We start from the raw sequence: 16,272 nt of genomic DNA on the forward strand, positions 1-16,272 counted from the left end.
AGGATCCCACATGGCACTTAGAATGACTTGCTGTGGAACCCCAGATAAACTCATTGCCTTCTCTGGGCCTCAGTCTCTCCATCCATATGAGGAAGGGTTGTCCAAACTGGTCTGTGAGGCCTCTTCCAGCGTCATTCATGCCTGCCCATTTCAACCCGACCTGCACTTTCACGCCGCAGAGCCCGGGCAGCGTGGCCTAGGGGAGAACCCAGAACTCAGCATGGAAGACCCAGGACAAGCCAGCTCCGCCTAGTACTGCTGCACTTCCAGCCATTCCCCACCCTCTCTCTAGCCTGACTTTTCTCCTCTGCCTGGTCCTGTAAAAGCGGGGAGCCCACGGCCAGCCTGGTGAGGCTCTTAGGAGGTTGAAATACCGAGGGAAGCGTGCAGGCCAGGCACACCAGATGCCCTCAAAGGACATGAGATTCCTCCCCACTCTTCCTCTCTGCCAAGAAGGCTTAAATGTCCGGGAGGGGCTCGGCTCAGGCTGGGGCTGCAAGAGCCCCAATGGGAGGGGGGAAGGAGAGAGAAGCCGGGCTGGGAGCGCTCAGGCAAGACTTTAAATCTGGTCTTCGACTTATTTATTTATTTATTTTTAAAGGGCCTGAGCATCTTCTGCAGGAGACTCAGGCATCAGTCAGCTGGACGGAGAGGCGACCTGGCGTGAATCCTCCCACAGGTGTAGGGTTTGGTGTTTCAGCCTAAGTGGGGGGCTAGGAACGTATGGGTGTAGGTAGAACCGACTCTGGGACACGAGACCCCGAGGTGGGGGGCCTTGTCCAGCCTTTGATCCACTAGACTCTCCAGGCACCCCAAATGGACACAGCCTGAGTGGCAGAGGGTGCTTCATGGCTCCAGAAGCTTCCCCACCACCTGTGCCTGACCGGGGCGGGGACATGGCCTGGGGTAGCCCTGCTCTGTGCGGGCTCAACCAATGCTCGCACCAGGCCTTCCCAGGCCCTGTTTTGGTCTGCTCTCCTGGACAGTTTGGGGCAAGGAGGGGGAACATTCCCCTCCAGGACAGACAGTCTGGGACTTTGGAGGGTGAGACCAGAGAGAGAAATCCAAGAAATCCCGGAGATGAATCCGGGTCCTGAGCAGGAGCCTTAGGCCAACGCTCTCCACTGCTCTCTCCTCTCCCCCTGCCCCATGCCTTCTGTTCTTCCCATCCCTCTCCCACCTCCTCCTTCCTCCGCTTGCCTGTCCCCCCCACAACCCCAGCCTGGCTGAACTGGCTTCCTGTCTGCCCATTAATCAGGCCAGGACTGACTCCCAGCCAAAGAGCTAAGAAGAGGAGGGAGGAGGAAGAGGGAGGGAGGGAAGGAGGGATGTGCCCTCACTGAGCACCTGGTCAGCTACTCACCTGCGCCTCCTTATCTCATGCGTCTCCGGCCACCCTGCAAGGCAGCACCTGTTTACAGAGAGGAAACTTAGTCCCCAAGAAGGTGGATGTTCTGCTGAGCTCGCAGCCTTGGCACTTCCCCTCCTCACTCTAGGGCTCCAAGGCCAATCCAGGGACTTAAACAGACCGTGGAGGAGGAAGAGAGTCCAGGAGCCCCAGAGAAGGTCACTCCACCATTCAGACGAAGAAGCCAATGGAGCAGGCAGGAGACCCTGTCCCAAACACGCAGGTGACCTGAGGCAAGTCACTTCACCTTTCTGAGGATCCCTCTGTTCAGTTAAAATCTGGCATGGAGTGACCTTTGCCCCCCAGGGTAAGGTGATAAGTGCCTGGGCTTTGGAGCTAGACTCATTTCAAACTCTGGTTCCACTGTCCCTAGTCAGTCGAGTGGCTAGAGACAAGCCACTCTGCTCTCTGAACGTCACTTCACACCCCGTAACATGGGGGTGACGAGGCCATCCACATGGGGCTTTTCTGAGGACTAGGAGAGGACAGTGCGGTCAGTGGAGGCTGCACACAGCGGGTGAGGGCTGGAGAGAAACCCAATGAGAAGGCGCAGCGGTGTGAGCCGTGGGATCCAGGCCTGCAAAGTCCCCACTGCCTTGCTGGGGGACTAGGCACTTGACAGCCACCACTACCCACCAGTGCCCCACAGGCCAAGCACTCTCAGGCCTGGGAGGGCAGACTCCACACTCACACCTCTGCCTGACCTTTCCGCCCCCTTGGACCCACACCCCGTCCCAGTCCCACCTCTCCCGGCCCATGTCCCTGCCCACGCAGAGCCATCCTGCATCATTCCTCCCCATCCCCACCCGTCCCCATTCTCCCACCCCCAGAACAAAAGGGACTTTTGACATTCTTTGTCTCCTGTAGACTCATTCTGAGAGCAGGGCCCACCAGGCCCTGCAGCTGGGACCTGCCACCTTCCCCCCAGTCCAGGCCCAGCTCTCTGGGGAGGCTTTGCACAGGAGAGGGGGGAGGCAGGCAGAGAAGGAGGGAGGGAGGGGCCTTAAAGGAGCAGAGCCTTCTTTCAGAAAGCTTCCCCATCCCCAAGATCAGATTTGGCAGGAAGGAAACCAGATAAGGGAGGGGGACAAGAGGGGGCCTAAGGAGACTGGGATGGGGCTAAAGTGGGGCAAAACCCACTCTCCTGGCTCCCAGCCAAGGGCTCCTTTCATTCACTGATTTCTCAGTGTGTTTTAAAGGAACTGGTCCCAGTGCTGCCCTGATTCGCTGTGTGACCTTCAGTGAGCTCCTCTGCCTCTCTGAGCATTGGTCTTCCTTGTGTAAAACGAAGGGGAAGAACTGAAGGATCTCTCACATGGGAGATTTCCTGAGCCAGACCCTGGCCAGGTGCCAGGACACCGGAGACAAGCCCCGCTCCCAGAATCTCCGTCTAGGATTCCATCAGGAAAGAACACGAAGTGACTCGAGGAAAAAGTAGTATGTTTCCATTAAAGTAGGACCCCCAAAGTGGTGGAGGAGAACTGGCCTCCAATTGTACGGTCTGGTATAACCTACAAAGCTCTTGTACCCCCTTTTTCTATCAACAAACCTGTAAGACAAGACCAAATGTTGTCCTCTTTCCACAGCAAATGAGGCTGCGGGCTCATAGAGGACAGGCCCAGACCCACTCTGGGAGCAGGGTGTCTGGAGAGAGATGTCTGAGCTGAATGGGGAAGATGGGCCACAGGCAGTGGAGGTTCTGGCCGAGGGACCCACGCGGGCAAGGTCCAGCAGTGGGACAGCAGCCAGGGTCACTTTGGCTGGAGCCCGGGGTGTGCCTGAGGGGAGGAGAGGAAGAGGAGGCTGGAGGGTCTCGGCTGCCAGGCTGAGGAGTTTGTCCTGTGGGTGCCGGGGAGCCTGGGGGACTGTGTGCCAGGCAGCGTTTATTAACTACTATCGTAGTAAAGGGAATGGACGGTGGGGGCCCCGGCGGAGGCCACAGAAGCCGGGACAGCTGTACATACAGGTACCTTCTGACAAAAGGGCTGACATGCTGTTGGGGGAGGGGGCCGTGGTGGGGCTGAGCAGTTCCTCCCAGGAAAGAGGGGAAGTGAGCAGGGAGATGAAGCAGGGAGAGGAAATGAAAGATTAAGTGCATAAAGGCCATAAAGCTCAGAAACGTCCAGGCCGGATGGATTCCCAGTTTACAGATATACTTATGTTCAAGGATGCTCCGCCAGGCCTGACAGCCCAGCAAGAGCAGCCACCCAGGGAGGCACGGGGGACACTGGGCTGGAAGGGACCCCTTGTGCCCTTGTGGTCCTCTCTTGCCACCCTCCTCACCTACCCCCAACTCCTCCCTGGCTGGCTGACAGCCCAGCTGGAAGCAATTGTGGGAGCCCCCAGCCTGGAGAGCTGCATCCCGCAAAGAGCCCTGGTAAATAGCAGCCCACACCCCAGACGGCCTGCAGCACCCCTCCTCCCTCACCCCCCCTTGCAGCCCCCTGCCCGGAAATTTAAAACAACTGCTCGACACAGTCTTAAATCCTCCAGGAAGGAGCTTGGGTTGGCAGGCCTGGGCCCTGCCTGGAACTCCCTCTCCCCCCAGCCCCCACTCTAAGCTCCCCTGAAATATCCTCCCCCTCCCTAAAGTCTTGCCATGGGCTCCCAGCCTCTCGGCTCCCTGTGCTGGCTGTCGCTGCAGGGCACTGCGGCTGCAGCTTGTCCAGATTGCCAGGTAGACTATAAGCATCGTGAGCACAGGGTGGCAGCAGTCTTGTCCCCGCTGTGTCCCCAGCACTAGGTTTACCATGGAACAAATGCACAGTGTGTATATGAAGAATGAATAAACGGGCCTACCGTGTGACCCTGGGCCATCACGCTGCTCTTTGGGCCTCAGTTTCCTCATCTATCAAATGGTCGTGATAACTTTCACCCAATTTCTTTCCCAGAGTTGTGAGAATTAAACAAGCACGTTCTTGCCAGCGTTTCAGTAACCACAGGACTGATGGGTCACAAGGACTGTTGCATTCCTAGCCTCAGTTTGCTTCTCTGTAAAACAAGGGCATAAGTTAAATGCCAACCAGAATCCACTCCCAGCCTAGAGATTCTGACTCTCCAGCCAGAGCTAAGGACGCCCAGACTTTCCTCCTTAACCACCAGCTGGGTGGCAAGGGGCGGGCAGAGGATGTGGTGTCAGGAAAAGAGCCACTATTTTGTGTGGCACCTGACTCGCTATGTGATCTTCTCTGGGCCTCAGTTTCCTTCTCTGTAAAAGGGGAAGAGGTGGGCATAGGATGTCTGCAATGGCCTCTAGCATTCAAGTTCTACGACAGGACACCGTCTGGAGGGCTCTGAGCAGGAGAGTGGTGCGGTCAGAGTCCCGTTCCAGGGCACCCACTCTGGGGTGGTGCAGTTCATGGGGACAGGTGGGGCTTTTGGAATCTGGAGACCCGGAGGGATATTGCCTTTGTCCAGGCAGCAGACACGGCGGCCGCCACACCTTTTCTCATGCTGTGCTCCATGCTTGGTGGCCCTGCCTCGTCCCAGTATCTCTGCTTTTTCAAAGCACCTGTCTGTAAGACACAGTCCAGGGACCGCCTCCTCCATTTAGTGTTTCTAGATTGTCTCTGATGCAGTTAGTCTCCTCCTCCTCTGTCATCCAGTTTCCCAAACATGCACCTTTATCATGGGACGTCTGTTCAAATTACTGGGGTGAGTGTCTGTGTGTCCCAAGGTCAGAGCGGTGCCCTGCCCTCGCCCATGCCATCTCCAGCAGCCGTCACCGGGCCTGGCCCAGAGGAGGCGCGGTCCCTGCGTACTTTGAGTCCACCTGCAGGGTAGGAGATTGGGCTCCAGCCCCGGCTAAACTGCCAATAGCTGTGTGACCTTGGGCAAGTCACTTCTCTTTTCTGGACGAAGGTCTCTTTTGGCCACATAGGAGTTATCCTCATTATTTATGCCCAGGTTGGGACTCTGAGGGAGGGACGATCCTTGGGCTTCTTCCCTTTCCTGTGCCCCATGATCATGACAAGCCATTACACTGTCATTCCAGCCAGAGCCCCAGCTCACTGAGAACCTTGTGCAGGGCTCCTGCACAGTGGTCTTCGCAGAGGGCCGCCCCACAGGCCTGTACGAAAAGGGACTCCTCTACTCCCTCTCCCCACCCCTTCCCAAGGGAGGGAGCACAGTAGGACCTCCATAAACAGTGACATGTGATCAAATGAGTGGCTTTGCAAAGGGCGGCCGGCCGGGAGTATTCACTGCCCAGGCCCAGCAGCAGTGGGCCTCTCTGCCCTGCACCCTCCTGTGCAGCCCTCCTGCTGGGACTAGTCTGGCCTTCCTTGAGCGGTGTGGGGAAGGGGTGCCGTCAGCCCCCCAGCAGATGGGTCTTCAGCGGCACTGTTCTGCCCCAGGCAAGCCCTGCGTGAATCTCAGCCAGAAGCCCTCTCCTCTCCCCCACCCCCACGGGCTGGGACAGACCTCAGCCAGCAGGCCTCCCAGCTTTGATCAATACAGGGCAAGCAGCCAAGGCGGCTGCAGGCTCCATCCTCCCAGGAGGCCCCAGCTCAGCCGGGGTCACATGGGGGAGGGGGCCAACGCCTGGCTCAGGGCCTCAAGGGGGTGGGGCGGGGCAGGGGAGAGCAGGAAAGGCAGGCATCACTCACACAGTCATTGGCTCCTTCGCCCACTCACTGCTCCACACACATCTGTTCAGTCCACAAACATTTAGCGAGCGCCAGCTATGCACCAGGTGCTGTCATGAGCACCGGGGACACAGCAGAGGACAAGATAACAGCTCTCATGGAACTGAGGTTCCAGTGGGGGAGAGAAACAACAGATGAGCGAACAGACAAAAATAAGCGGTAGTTTCTAAAGGTGATAAAAATAAAACCAGCTAGGGGACAGAGTGACGGGGCAGCACTGACAGTGGGCAGGGAGGATAAGGACTGAGCTGAGGGCCACCATGTGGCTCAGGCCGGGAGATCTGCACGCACGAAGCTTACTGGGGTGCACTCCTGGGCTTCACCCCTGCAGGGTAGCGAGGGCAGCAGGGCGGGGTGAAGGGAGAAGTTGGGCTGTGCTGCAGCCACAACAAAGGCCTCAGCTGACCCCACGGAGCTCTGGAGCAAGGATAGCCTTTCAGAGTCGTCCTAGCTCACAGCAGCAGGGCACACTGACCCACCACTGGCGGTGGTCACCCCCTGGAAGGGGCAGGACGTGGGGCAAGCCCCTGTCTTCGGTGGAGAGTCGTTCCCGGGAGAGTTCTGAATGAGGCATGCTCAACCCCAGGGAATGAGTGCCTCCGCCCCGAGGGGAGGTTTGGAAGGCACACCACAGCGTCCACTGCACTCACTTTTTGCGCTAAGATCTAGAGGAAGGGCCTTCCAGACAGAGGGAACAGTGAGTGCAAAGCCCCTGAGGCAGAAGTGAGCTCAGCCTGATCGAGGCACAGAAAGGCCAGCATGTGAAGTGTGCTGAGTGAGGGGCGAGTTGTGGGACAGCAGTCAGGGAGGTGGGCAAAGGCCAGTCCAGAAGGCCCTGTGAACTGCGGGACTTGATGCTAAGGGTAATGGGCTTAAAGAAGAGCATTACCCTGGCTTCTGGGTGGAGAATGAGGGGTGGGCCAGGTATGGTGGCTCACGCCTGTAATCCCAGCACTTTGGGAGGCCACGGCAGGAGGATCACTTGGGGCCAGGAGTTTGAGACCAGCCTGGGCAACATAGCGAGACCCCATCTCTACAAAAAATAACAAAATTAGCCGGGTGTGGAGGTGCACGCCTGTAGTCCCAGCTACTCAGGAGGCTGAGGCAGGAGGATCACTTGAGCCCAGGAGTTCCAGTTGAGGCTGCAGTGAGCTATGGTCACACCACTACACTCTAGTCTGGGTAACAGAACGAGACTCTATCTCTTAAAAAAAGAAAAGAAAAAAGAAAATGGGGAATGGGAACAGGGAGAGCTGCTGGAAGCCTTGGGAGAGGTCTGCGGGTGGTTTAACCAGGACAATCATAACTTAGGAACTGACTGCCGAGGTGAGGGAGGCCCGGGATGATACAGGGGCCCAGGAAGAGGCCTCCTGAGACACCTTGGGCCGCCGCGGGATGTTGCAGAGGTGCTTGCAGCATCCCATGGGGTTACTAAACCAGGGGAATTTGATTTTTCCAACCTCAAGATTCTGGAATATTGTGGAGTTGAGAAAGGAGCCTCAGAAACTCCTGGTTCCTCTCCCCAACCTGGGCAGGAATCCCCTTTCCAAAGTGGCGACTGGCGAGAGCACAGCCACGCTGTGCCCCACAGGGATGAGGAGCTCACACCCTCATCCACCACGCTGCTGGAAATTCCGAGAGCTGCCTCCTTATAGCTGCTCCCAGAGGCACCTGCTCTGCTCTGGCCCACACTGACCATATCATTTCTCCCTGTCCCAATAGCTCCCAAAAGGCGAGGACATGGTCCCTGTCTTCACCCCCACCCCACATCTTCTTGCCTCGTGATCTCTCCTGGAGAGGGTCTCAGACTGTGTCCCCTCCCTGTCCCTAGCCTGGTCCCTTTCCAGCCCACCAACACATTGCTGTGATTTGTGTCTGATTCCAGAAAGGTATGGAGAGAAGTCATTCTGCAGATTTGTAAGGGCAGTACAGTTTCTTCCAAGACCTGATGCATATGGAATCACAAAGAAGCTGGGAGTTAGGAGAGCTGGGTTTTAGCCTGTTTATGTGACCTGGGACCAGTCCCTTCCCCTCTCTGGGCTTCATTTACTCTTCTGTAAATGAGGCTGGCCAACTGGATGATATTTAAGAACTGTCCAGGACCAAAACATCGTGCGTCTATGTGTAGATTCATTCTTCAAACCCTGAGCCAAGGGACTCACTGTTTTCTTTTCTTCTGACTCCTGGGTCAGAGAATTCCATGCTCTTAGGGCTGGAAAGGCCTCCAAAAGTCTAACTCCCCCACCTCCAGAGCCACTTGCTCTGTTGAACTGGCAAATCAGTTGACTGTCTACCTCCAGAGCTTGTACTCCTCCACACACGGGAATCTCATTACCTTTATTGGACAGTTTTATTAGAAAGTTCTTCAGCTAAACACAAAGATTCTATGATTCTATGAATAACATGGTGACGCTTATCTTACTGTGTGTCATTGCTCCCCCATTCATTCATTCAACAATATCTGTTGAGCCTCCATCAGATGACGCAAAGGCGCTCACAGCCAAGTGGTGGAGCAAAATCAAAATTGAAAAGATAGCCGGGCGCAGTGACTCACGCCTGTGGTCGCAGCTACTTAGGAGGCTGAGGTGGGAGGACTGCTTGAGCCCAAGAGTTTGAGACTAGCCTGGGCAATACAGTAAGACCCTGTCTCTTAAAAAAAAAGTAATTCATGTTTTTTGAAGCATTTACTATGGCCTATCACTGTTTTAAGCACTGTGTATACATGATCTCATCTATCTTCACAGCAACTCTACGAGACATGTATCCATATTATCGCCTCCCAATGAACAAACAAACAAAGTGAGGGCTAGAGAGCAGTCAGGGTTCCCGTAGGAAACGCATAGCAAATGAAAGCGTTTCTTGAAGAGTTTATTAATAATAAAGGGACTATTTACAGAGGTGAGGGGAGGGCTTAGGAAACCTACTGGGGTGGTGCATGCCCTGGGGTTGACAACAGTGGGGAGCCCTTCCCACCTACAGGTCTGAAGGGGAAGGGGTGGGAAGGCTGTCACCAGGACCAGGTGAGAGCTAGGGCTGTGGCAGAGAAGCCACCTGACAGGAGCTGTGACCACAAGAGAGTGGGGGTGAGAGGTGAGAAACCGATACTCCTTTCCCTCTTCCCTTCTGGGGCCTCCCATTGCTTGAGTCCACAGGAAATGAAGGCGAGGTTTCCTAGGCGATATGGTCCACACAGGTCAGCCTTCTGGGGCTCAGTGCCAGGAGGAGAGAGATAAAGAATAGCTCTTGAGGAGGGGGTGGTGTAAACTGAGGACAGCCGAGCCAGAGAGTAGGGTAATGTGCCTAAGCTCTCAAAGTCAGTGAGTCGTGGAGCCGTAAGTACCGTGTTCAAGTTTCAAGAGCATGAAGGAGTGAGTTGTAGGAGGGTTTGGGGAAGAACTCACATGAAAGAACCTGGAGGATAGGCAGGAGTTTGCCAGATAGAGAAAGAGGAAAGAACATTCCAGAACAGCACATGCAAAGGCTGGAGATGGGCAAGAACCCAGCCTGTTGGGCAGGGGTGAACTCTGCGGGGCTGGGCAACAGTGGAGAGGTTCCTACAGAGGGGAGGCTGGAGAGGGAGCTCATGAGTGTTCCTGCAGGAACGAGGTAAAGGCACTGCTCATCCATTAATTTGTTAAAAATACATATTGATTGAGCACCTGCTCTTCGCCAGGGACTGCTCTAGGAGATGAGATTACAACAGTTAAAAGTGCAGTCATTGTCCTGACCTCACGGAACTTCCGGTCTTGTCAGGGGACGGTCATGATCAGTGCTGTGAAGAAAAATCTGCATTTCTTCCTGTAAGCAATGGGTGACTGGATGGACATTGATAGTTTTGACTTTTTAATGTCTATTTTTTTTAAACTGTGGCATAACTTATAAACATTAGATTTTCTAAATCTTAAGGAGAACACCTGATGAATTATAACCACCCCTTAAAACAAGATTCAGAACATTTCCAGAGCCTAGAAGGCTCTCTCATGTGCCCTCCCGGCCACAATATAGAGTAACCACTATTTTGATCCTATCACCTTTATTTGTTTGCCTGTTTTTGAAACCCATATAAATGGAATCATATACGTAGTATGTACTTGTTTGTGTCTGGCTTCTTTTGCCCAACATTATCTCCAACAGATTCATCTGTGCTGCTGCATGTGGCAATTTTCTGTTCTCTCTCATAGTTGCGTGACATTCTCCTGTATGAACGCACTACATTTTGTTTATTCATTCTACTGTTGGTGGACATTTGAGCTGTCTCCAGTATTTGGCTACTATTATAAATAAATGCTGCTATGAACATTCTTGTACATCTCTTTTAGTGGACATGCACACACTCCTTTCTGTTGAACACATACCTAGAAGTAGAATTCCTGAGACATAGGGTGTGTGTGTCTGTGTGTGTGTGTGTGTGTGTGTGTGTGTGTGTGTGTGTGTGTGTAGATACACAGATATATAGATATATTTAGAGAGAGCATTGGTAGATAGTTCCAGTTTTCCAAAGTATTGTGCCAATTTATACTGCTGCTAACAATGTATGAGAGTTCTAGTTGCTCCACATCCTTGCAAACACCTGAGAATGTCAGTCCTCATTTTAGCCATTCTGGCAGATATATAATGGTATCTCATTGTGGTTTTAATTTGCATTTCACTGATGACTAATGATATATAGCACCTTTTCATATGCTTATTGATGACTTATTGAAGTGTGTGTTAAAGTCTCTTGCCTAATTTCTTCAAAAAGTAGGTTGTCTGGTTTTGTTTTCTGGATGTATAAGATTTCTTTAAATATCCTGGGTTTGAGTTCCTTTTTGGATATATATATTGCAAATATCTTCTTCAGTCTGTGGCTTACCTTTTCACTCTCTTATTGGTATCTTTTGATGAACAGAAGTTCTTTTTTTTTTTTGAGACAGAGTCTCACTCTGTGGCCTGGGCTAGAGTGCCATGGTGTCAGACCAGCTCATGACAACCACCAACTCCTGGGCTCAAGTGATCTTTCTGCCTCAGCCTCCCAAGTAGCTGGGACTACAGGCCCGTGCCACCATTCCTGGCTAATTTTTTCTGTTTTTAGCAGAGATGGGGTCTCGCTCTTGCTCAGGTTGGTCTTGAATTCCTGACCTCAAGTGATCCTCCCACCTTGGCCTCCCAGAGTGCTAGGATTATAGGCGTGAGCCATTGCGCCCAGCTGAACAGAAGTGCTTAATTGTAATGAAGTCCATTTTCTGTATCAGTTCTACTTTTTTTTTTTTTTTTTTTTTTTTTTACAGGGTCTTGCTCTGTCACCCAGACTAGAGTGCAGTGGTATCATCATAGCTCACAGCAACCTCAAACTCCTGGGCTCCAGGGATCCTCCTGCCACAGCCTCCCAAGTAGCTGGGACTACAGGCGCACACCACCACACCTGGCTAATTTTTCTATTTTTGGTAGAGACGGGGGTCTCACTCTTGCTCAGGCTGGTCTCGAACTCCTGAGCTCAAGTGATCCTTCTGCCTCGGCCTCCCAGAGAGCTAGGATTATAGGCGTGAGCCACCTTGCCTGGCCAAGTCATGATGTTAACCATTTGTCTATATTCTCCTTTCAGACTTTCAAAAGCTTAAAAAGTCCCTCCATGGATCTGAAAATAAGGATCCTATTCTTCCATTCTCATGATTTTTGAGGCTGTGTCCATGTTCACTTGGCCTCCACAGTGACGCCCAGGCATTGCCACTCCCCTGCTTTGGACCTTCTGTAGCTCCCCATTGCCTACACCCTCACCTCCTACCTGGCCTGGTCCTCCGTGATCTGGCCCAGGCTACCTCCCTCACCTCATCACCCATGCAGCATCTCACCTCCCTCTGTGTATCAGTCAGGAATTTTGGTTGCCGGTGATAGAATCCACTCAAGTATGTTAGAGCAGAAATAGCGTCTGTTACAGGTTGTTAGGTAATTTAGAGCACCATCAGGAGGGTGAGAAGAGCAGACTCAATAACAAACATCACGTCTAGGAACAAGGCCCCCACCAACCTGCAGAACTGGCCATCCGGGGACTTGCCGTTGCTGCCACCACCATAACCAAACACCAAGGCTAAGGCCTCAACTCCAATAGCCTCTGCTACTGCCACAGGCTCCAATGCCACATTGGTGTCAGAGATTCGACCTTGCCACCTGTGCCGCACCTCTCCCCACACCAAGCAGATGCAGGTCCCACGACTGCACAGCAACATGCAAGCTCCTCTAGGGCCTCTTTCCTCATGTTGCTCCCTCCGGAATCAAAGTTCTGGGCAAGTGCATCTGATTGGCAGAGCCTAGGTCCCATGTCTGCCTCCTAGATGCAAGGGAAGCTGGGAATTGGAGTTCTGTCTTCTACCTTGGGAGGGTGGGACTCATTAGGGAGAATCACCTCAAATACAGAAAGACTATTCAAAAGATGGAAAGCGGCTGGGCGTGGTGGCTCATGCCTGTAATCCTAGCACTCTGGGAGGCCGAGGCGGGCGGATCGTTTGAGCTCAGGAGTTCAAAACCAGCCTGAGCAAGAGCGAGATCCCGTCTCTACTAAAAATAGAAAGAAATTAATCGGACAACTAAAAATACATAGAAAAAAAAAATTAGCCGGGCATGGTGGTGCATGCCTGTAGTCCCAGCTACCCGGAGGCTGAGGCAGGGGGATTGCTTGAGCCCAGGAGTTTGAGGTTGCTGTGAGCTAGGGTGATGCCACGGCACTCTAGCCCGGGCCACAGAGTGAGACTCTGTCTCAAAAAAAAAAAAAAAAAAAGATGGAAAGCTATGAATATGCCAAATATCCTCTCTATACGTGTTGTCCCTTCAGCCTGGAATGCCCTTTTCTGTACCTAGAGAACTACAACTTATTTTTTGAAGGCATCCTCAGTGTCACCTCTTCCAGGAAGCCTTCCCTGACCATCATCCCACCCCACCCCTGCCTGGGTTGGGTTAAGTGCCACCCTAGTGCCCCATAGACTTCATGGCACTGATCACAACATGCTAACATGTTATGATTGGCCTCCCCCTGAGCTCACCAGATTATGAACTCCCTGGGGGCAGGAGCTATATCACTGAACTCTTGCCATAGGCCTGACATCAATAGAAACTTTGTGCGTGAGTGTTGAATGAATAAATAGACAAATGAATGAATTAATGAATGAAGAGGGTCAGTTCTGCTCTACCTGGACTTTGACAGAAACAGAAGTTTTTCCCAGGGAAACTGAGGCACAGAAGAAGAGATATAGTTGTAGTGGTGGTAGGTGCCAAACAGAAGTGAGCAAGGGAGAGAAGAAGCTGCTAATATACCAGACTGGATATAACGAATAGAGCTGTTAACATTGTTTAAACAAGTACAGCCTCCTGGTGCTCTGTCTGCTGTAGAAAGAAATACCTGGAGAGGGATGAAGAGGAAATATTTGTGGATAGAATTTTTGGGTTCCATTTGGAACCAGATAGCGTCCTCTGTGAGTTCCTAAGCCAGTAAGTTGGATCAGAAAGAGAAGTCAGATAGACTTGGCTTCGAAGCCCTCTTCTGCTACTGGTTCCCTGAGTGGCTTGTCAAGTGTATGATCTTCCCTGAACCTCAGTCTTCTCATTTATAAAATGGGGATAATAATGTCTTGTACCTCCTGGGTGGGTGTGAGGAGTACCTGAAGCAAATTGTGGAAGTGTGTGGCACATGGTTGGCCCTCAGAAAACAGGTCCCCTCCTGTCCTAAACCAGAAGCCAATCTTTTCTTCACTCTCCCACCGGTACTTCCCACAGCTTTCCTCCCCACCCAAACCACACCTCTTTCCCTTTTGTGACACACGGTAACTTTTGTATGCTTTTTACAATGCTTACTTAATTCATTGAAACCAAAAAAGTAACTTAAGAAACTACCTTACCAGTGTGAAGTGACGTCAGTATAAGTAGCTGGGCAGAGGTTTGGCCATACTCAGCCTCCCAGGGATGTTCACACCATACACACGCAAAGCCACTGGCAGGAATGTGGGTGCCACCTCCCATCTCCAAAAGCTAGAGTGTAAGTGTGAGTAGAGTGGTACATGGAACATTCTAGAAGCATTAGGGCAGGATGGTAGCCACCTATATTACTTTGTTCAGCATGTGTTCCCCCTTCTTCGGTGACAAAGCCTCCTTCTCCTTTCAGGCTCTGCCTTTCTGTTGGCTCCAGTGAGGCCACCTTCAGGCTGGCCTGGCTCGTCAGAGCAGCCCATCATCTTCAGCACAGTGACTGGTCCTGAAGAGGTCACATGATCCAGGTCAGGCCAAAGAGAGGAAAACCTGGGGTTCTTGGCAAGAGCTACCAGGAGAGAAATGTTGCTTTTTCATGCAGGTTTCCAAGCTGGTAGAACGCAAGCCTGGAACCATCAGAGGCCATCTTTGGGGTGGCCCTCTGGGGACAGCCTGTCTGAGAATGAAGCCAACGCCAAAGCAAGCAGGGCGAAGTGTTGGAAACACATATGTAATGGTGGTACTTGAGTCCCTGGACCCATCCAAACCCAAAGCTGATGCTACCCTTGGCTTTTCCAGCTACATGAGCCAAAAAATTCTCTGTTTTGTTTAAGCCAATTCGAGTTAGGTTTCTGTCAGATCCGGAATCTGTCAGATCACTAGATGTGGGAAATTTTTTCTATTTTGAAGATCACGTTAGGAAAGAGCAACTTAACAAACTAGTTATAGTGGCAGCCTCGCCAGAGAGCCCAGGGGGGCTTGTGAGGCAGGGCTGGGTGGGAGACTCATTTTCTCCATACGAATACAGTTGTATACCTTTTCAATTTTTTGGCCATGAGAATATATTTTCTGTTTAAAAAAATTCAATCGTTTACATTCAAACCATGTAACTTGTCGTTTAAAGAACAATAGAAACATTTTGCTTGCTCACCTAAACAAATGTATTTCCTAATTATGTTCTGTCATTTTAGAAAATTTAAAAAATACCAAAATATTATAAAGAAGAAAATTAAAAGCCTCCATAACCTCACTATGGTTGGCATTTTAAAATATTTCTTGTTGGTCTTTCCTGAATTGCTTTTCACATCTTTTTATTCAGTCTTACTTAGTCCCTACAACACCCCTATGAGGTAAAGCCCCCATGTCCCATTTTACAGAGGAGAAAACTGACACTTAGAGAGGAAAGTGATTTGCTCAAATTCAGAGCTACTGATTGATGCATTATCACACACAGACACACACATGGTGCACGTGTAATTTGGGAAAAGATTTTCTCACACTATATAAGTAGTTTTTATTATGTTTTCACTTCAAAGTATATCATAAACATTCTCACATGACATTCACTATTTCTCTAAAACATGATTGTTAATGGCTCTAAAATATTCTCTGACATGACTGATGTATTATTACTTTATCTGTGTGTAACCTATTGCTGTTACAACTGTCTCGATGTGTCATTCTTATTAATCGTGTTGTGATAAACTCTCTAGTGTGTGACTACTCACATACTGATTATTTGTTCACGTTCATTCCCAGAAGTTACTGAGTCAAAGTACATGAAGCTTCCTGACACAGGGTGCCACCCTGCCCTTCAGAAGGACTGATCCCAGGAACAGTCCCAACAGCTTCCACGAGCATGCGCAGGCCATCAAAGTCTCTCTGGCACTGGTCACTACTGTACTCCCCTTTCTATAACAAAAGGAGCATCCACATTTGCACTCACCGCTCTTGGGTAGAGTATGAAGGGTCTCAGATGTGGACAGGATGGCAGGCTCCAGAATTTCCTGTTACTTTTGTCTTTATTACTTGCATTTATTACTTGTCTTTATTACTTGGTCATGGGCCTTCTTGTAAGCTTCATCTCTAAGTTGGGGATGGAAGAAAATCCAAACAGGATTAAGCAAAGGGAAGAAGCAAGTGAGAATACGAGGAGAATGAAGAGAGTGAATCGGTGGCAGAGCGAGTGCTCAGGGACATTCATGTCTACATTGAACTCCAGGTAGAATCAAGATCTTAACATAAATGATGAAATCATAAAAGTGTTGGAGGAAAACATGGATGAATTATGTCATAACCTGGGAATGGACAAGGACTTTTGGGCATGACATTAACCTAGAAGATATTAAAGAAAATAATGATAAATGTGAGAACATAAAAAACTTTAAATTTCAATATGGCAAAAAAAAAAAAAAAGCTGTAAACAACGGCCAAAGATAATTAACATAGGCAGAAAAACTGGTCTAATTCATTTTATAAACAAAAGTCTAATTTCATTAAAATAGA

The sequence above is a fragment of the Propithecus coquereli genome, unplaced genomic scaffold (genome assembly GCF_000956105.1).
Source record: "Propithecus coquereli isolate 6110/MARCELLA unplaced genomic scaffold, Pcoq_1.0 Scaffold14, whole genome shotgun sequence".
NCBI classification, from domain to species: Eukaryota; Metazoa; Chordata; class Mammalia; order Primates; family Indriidae; genus Propithecus; species Propithecus coquereli.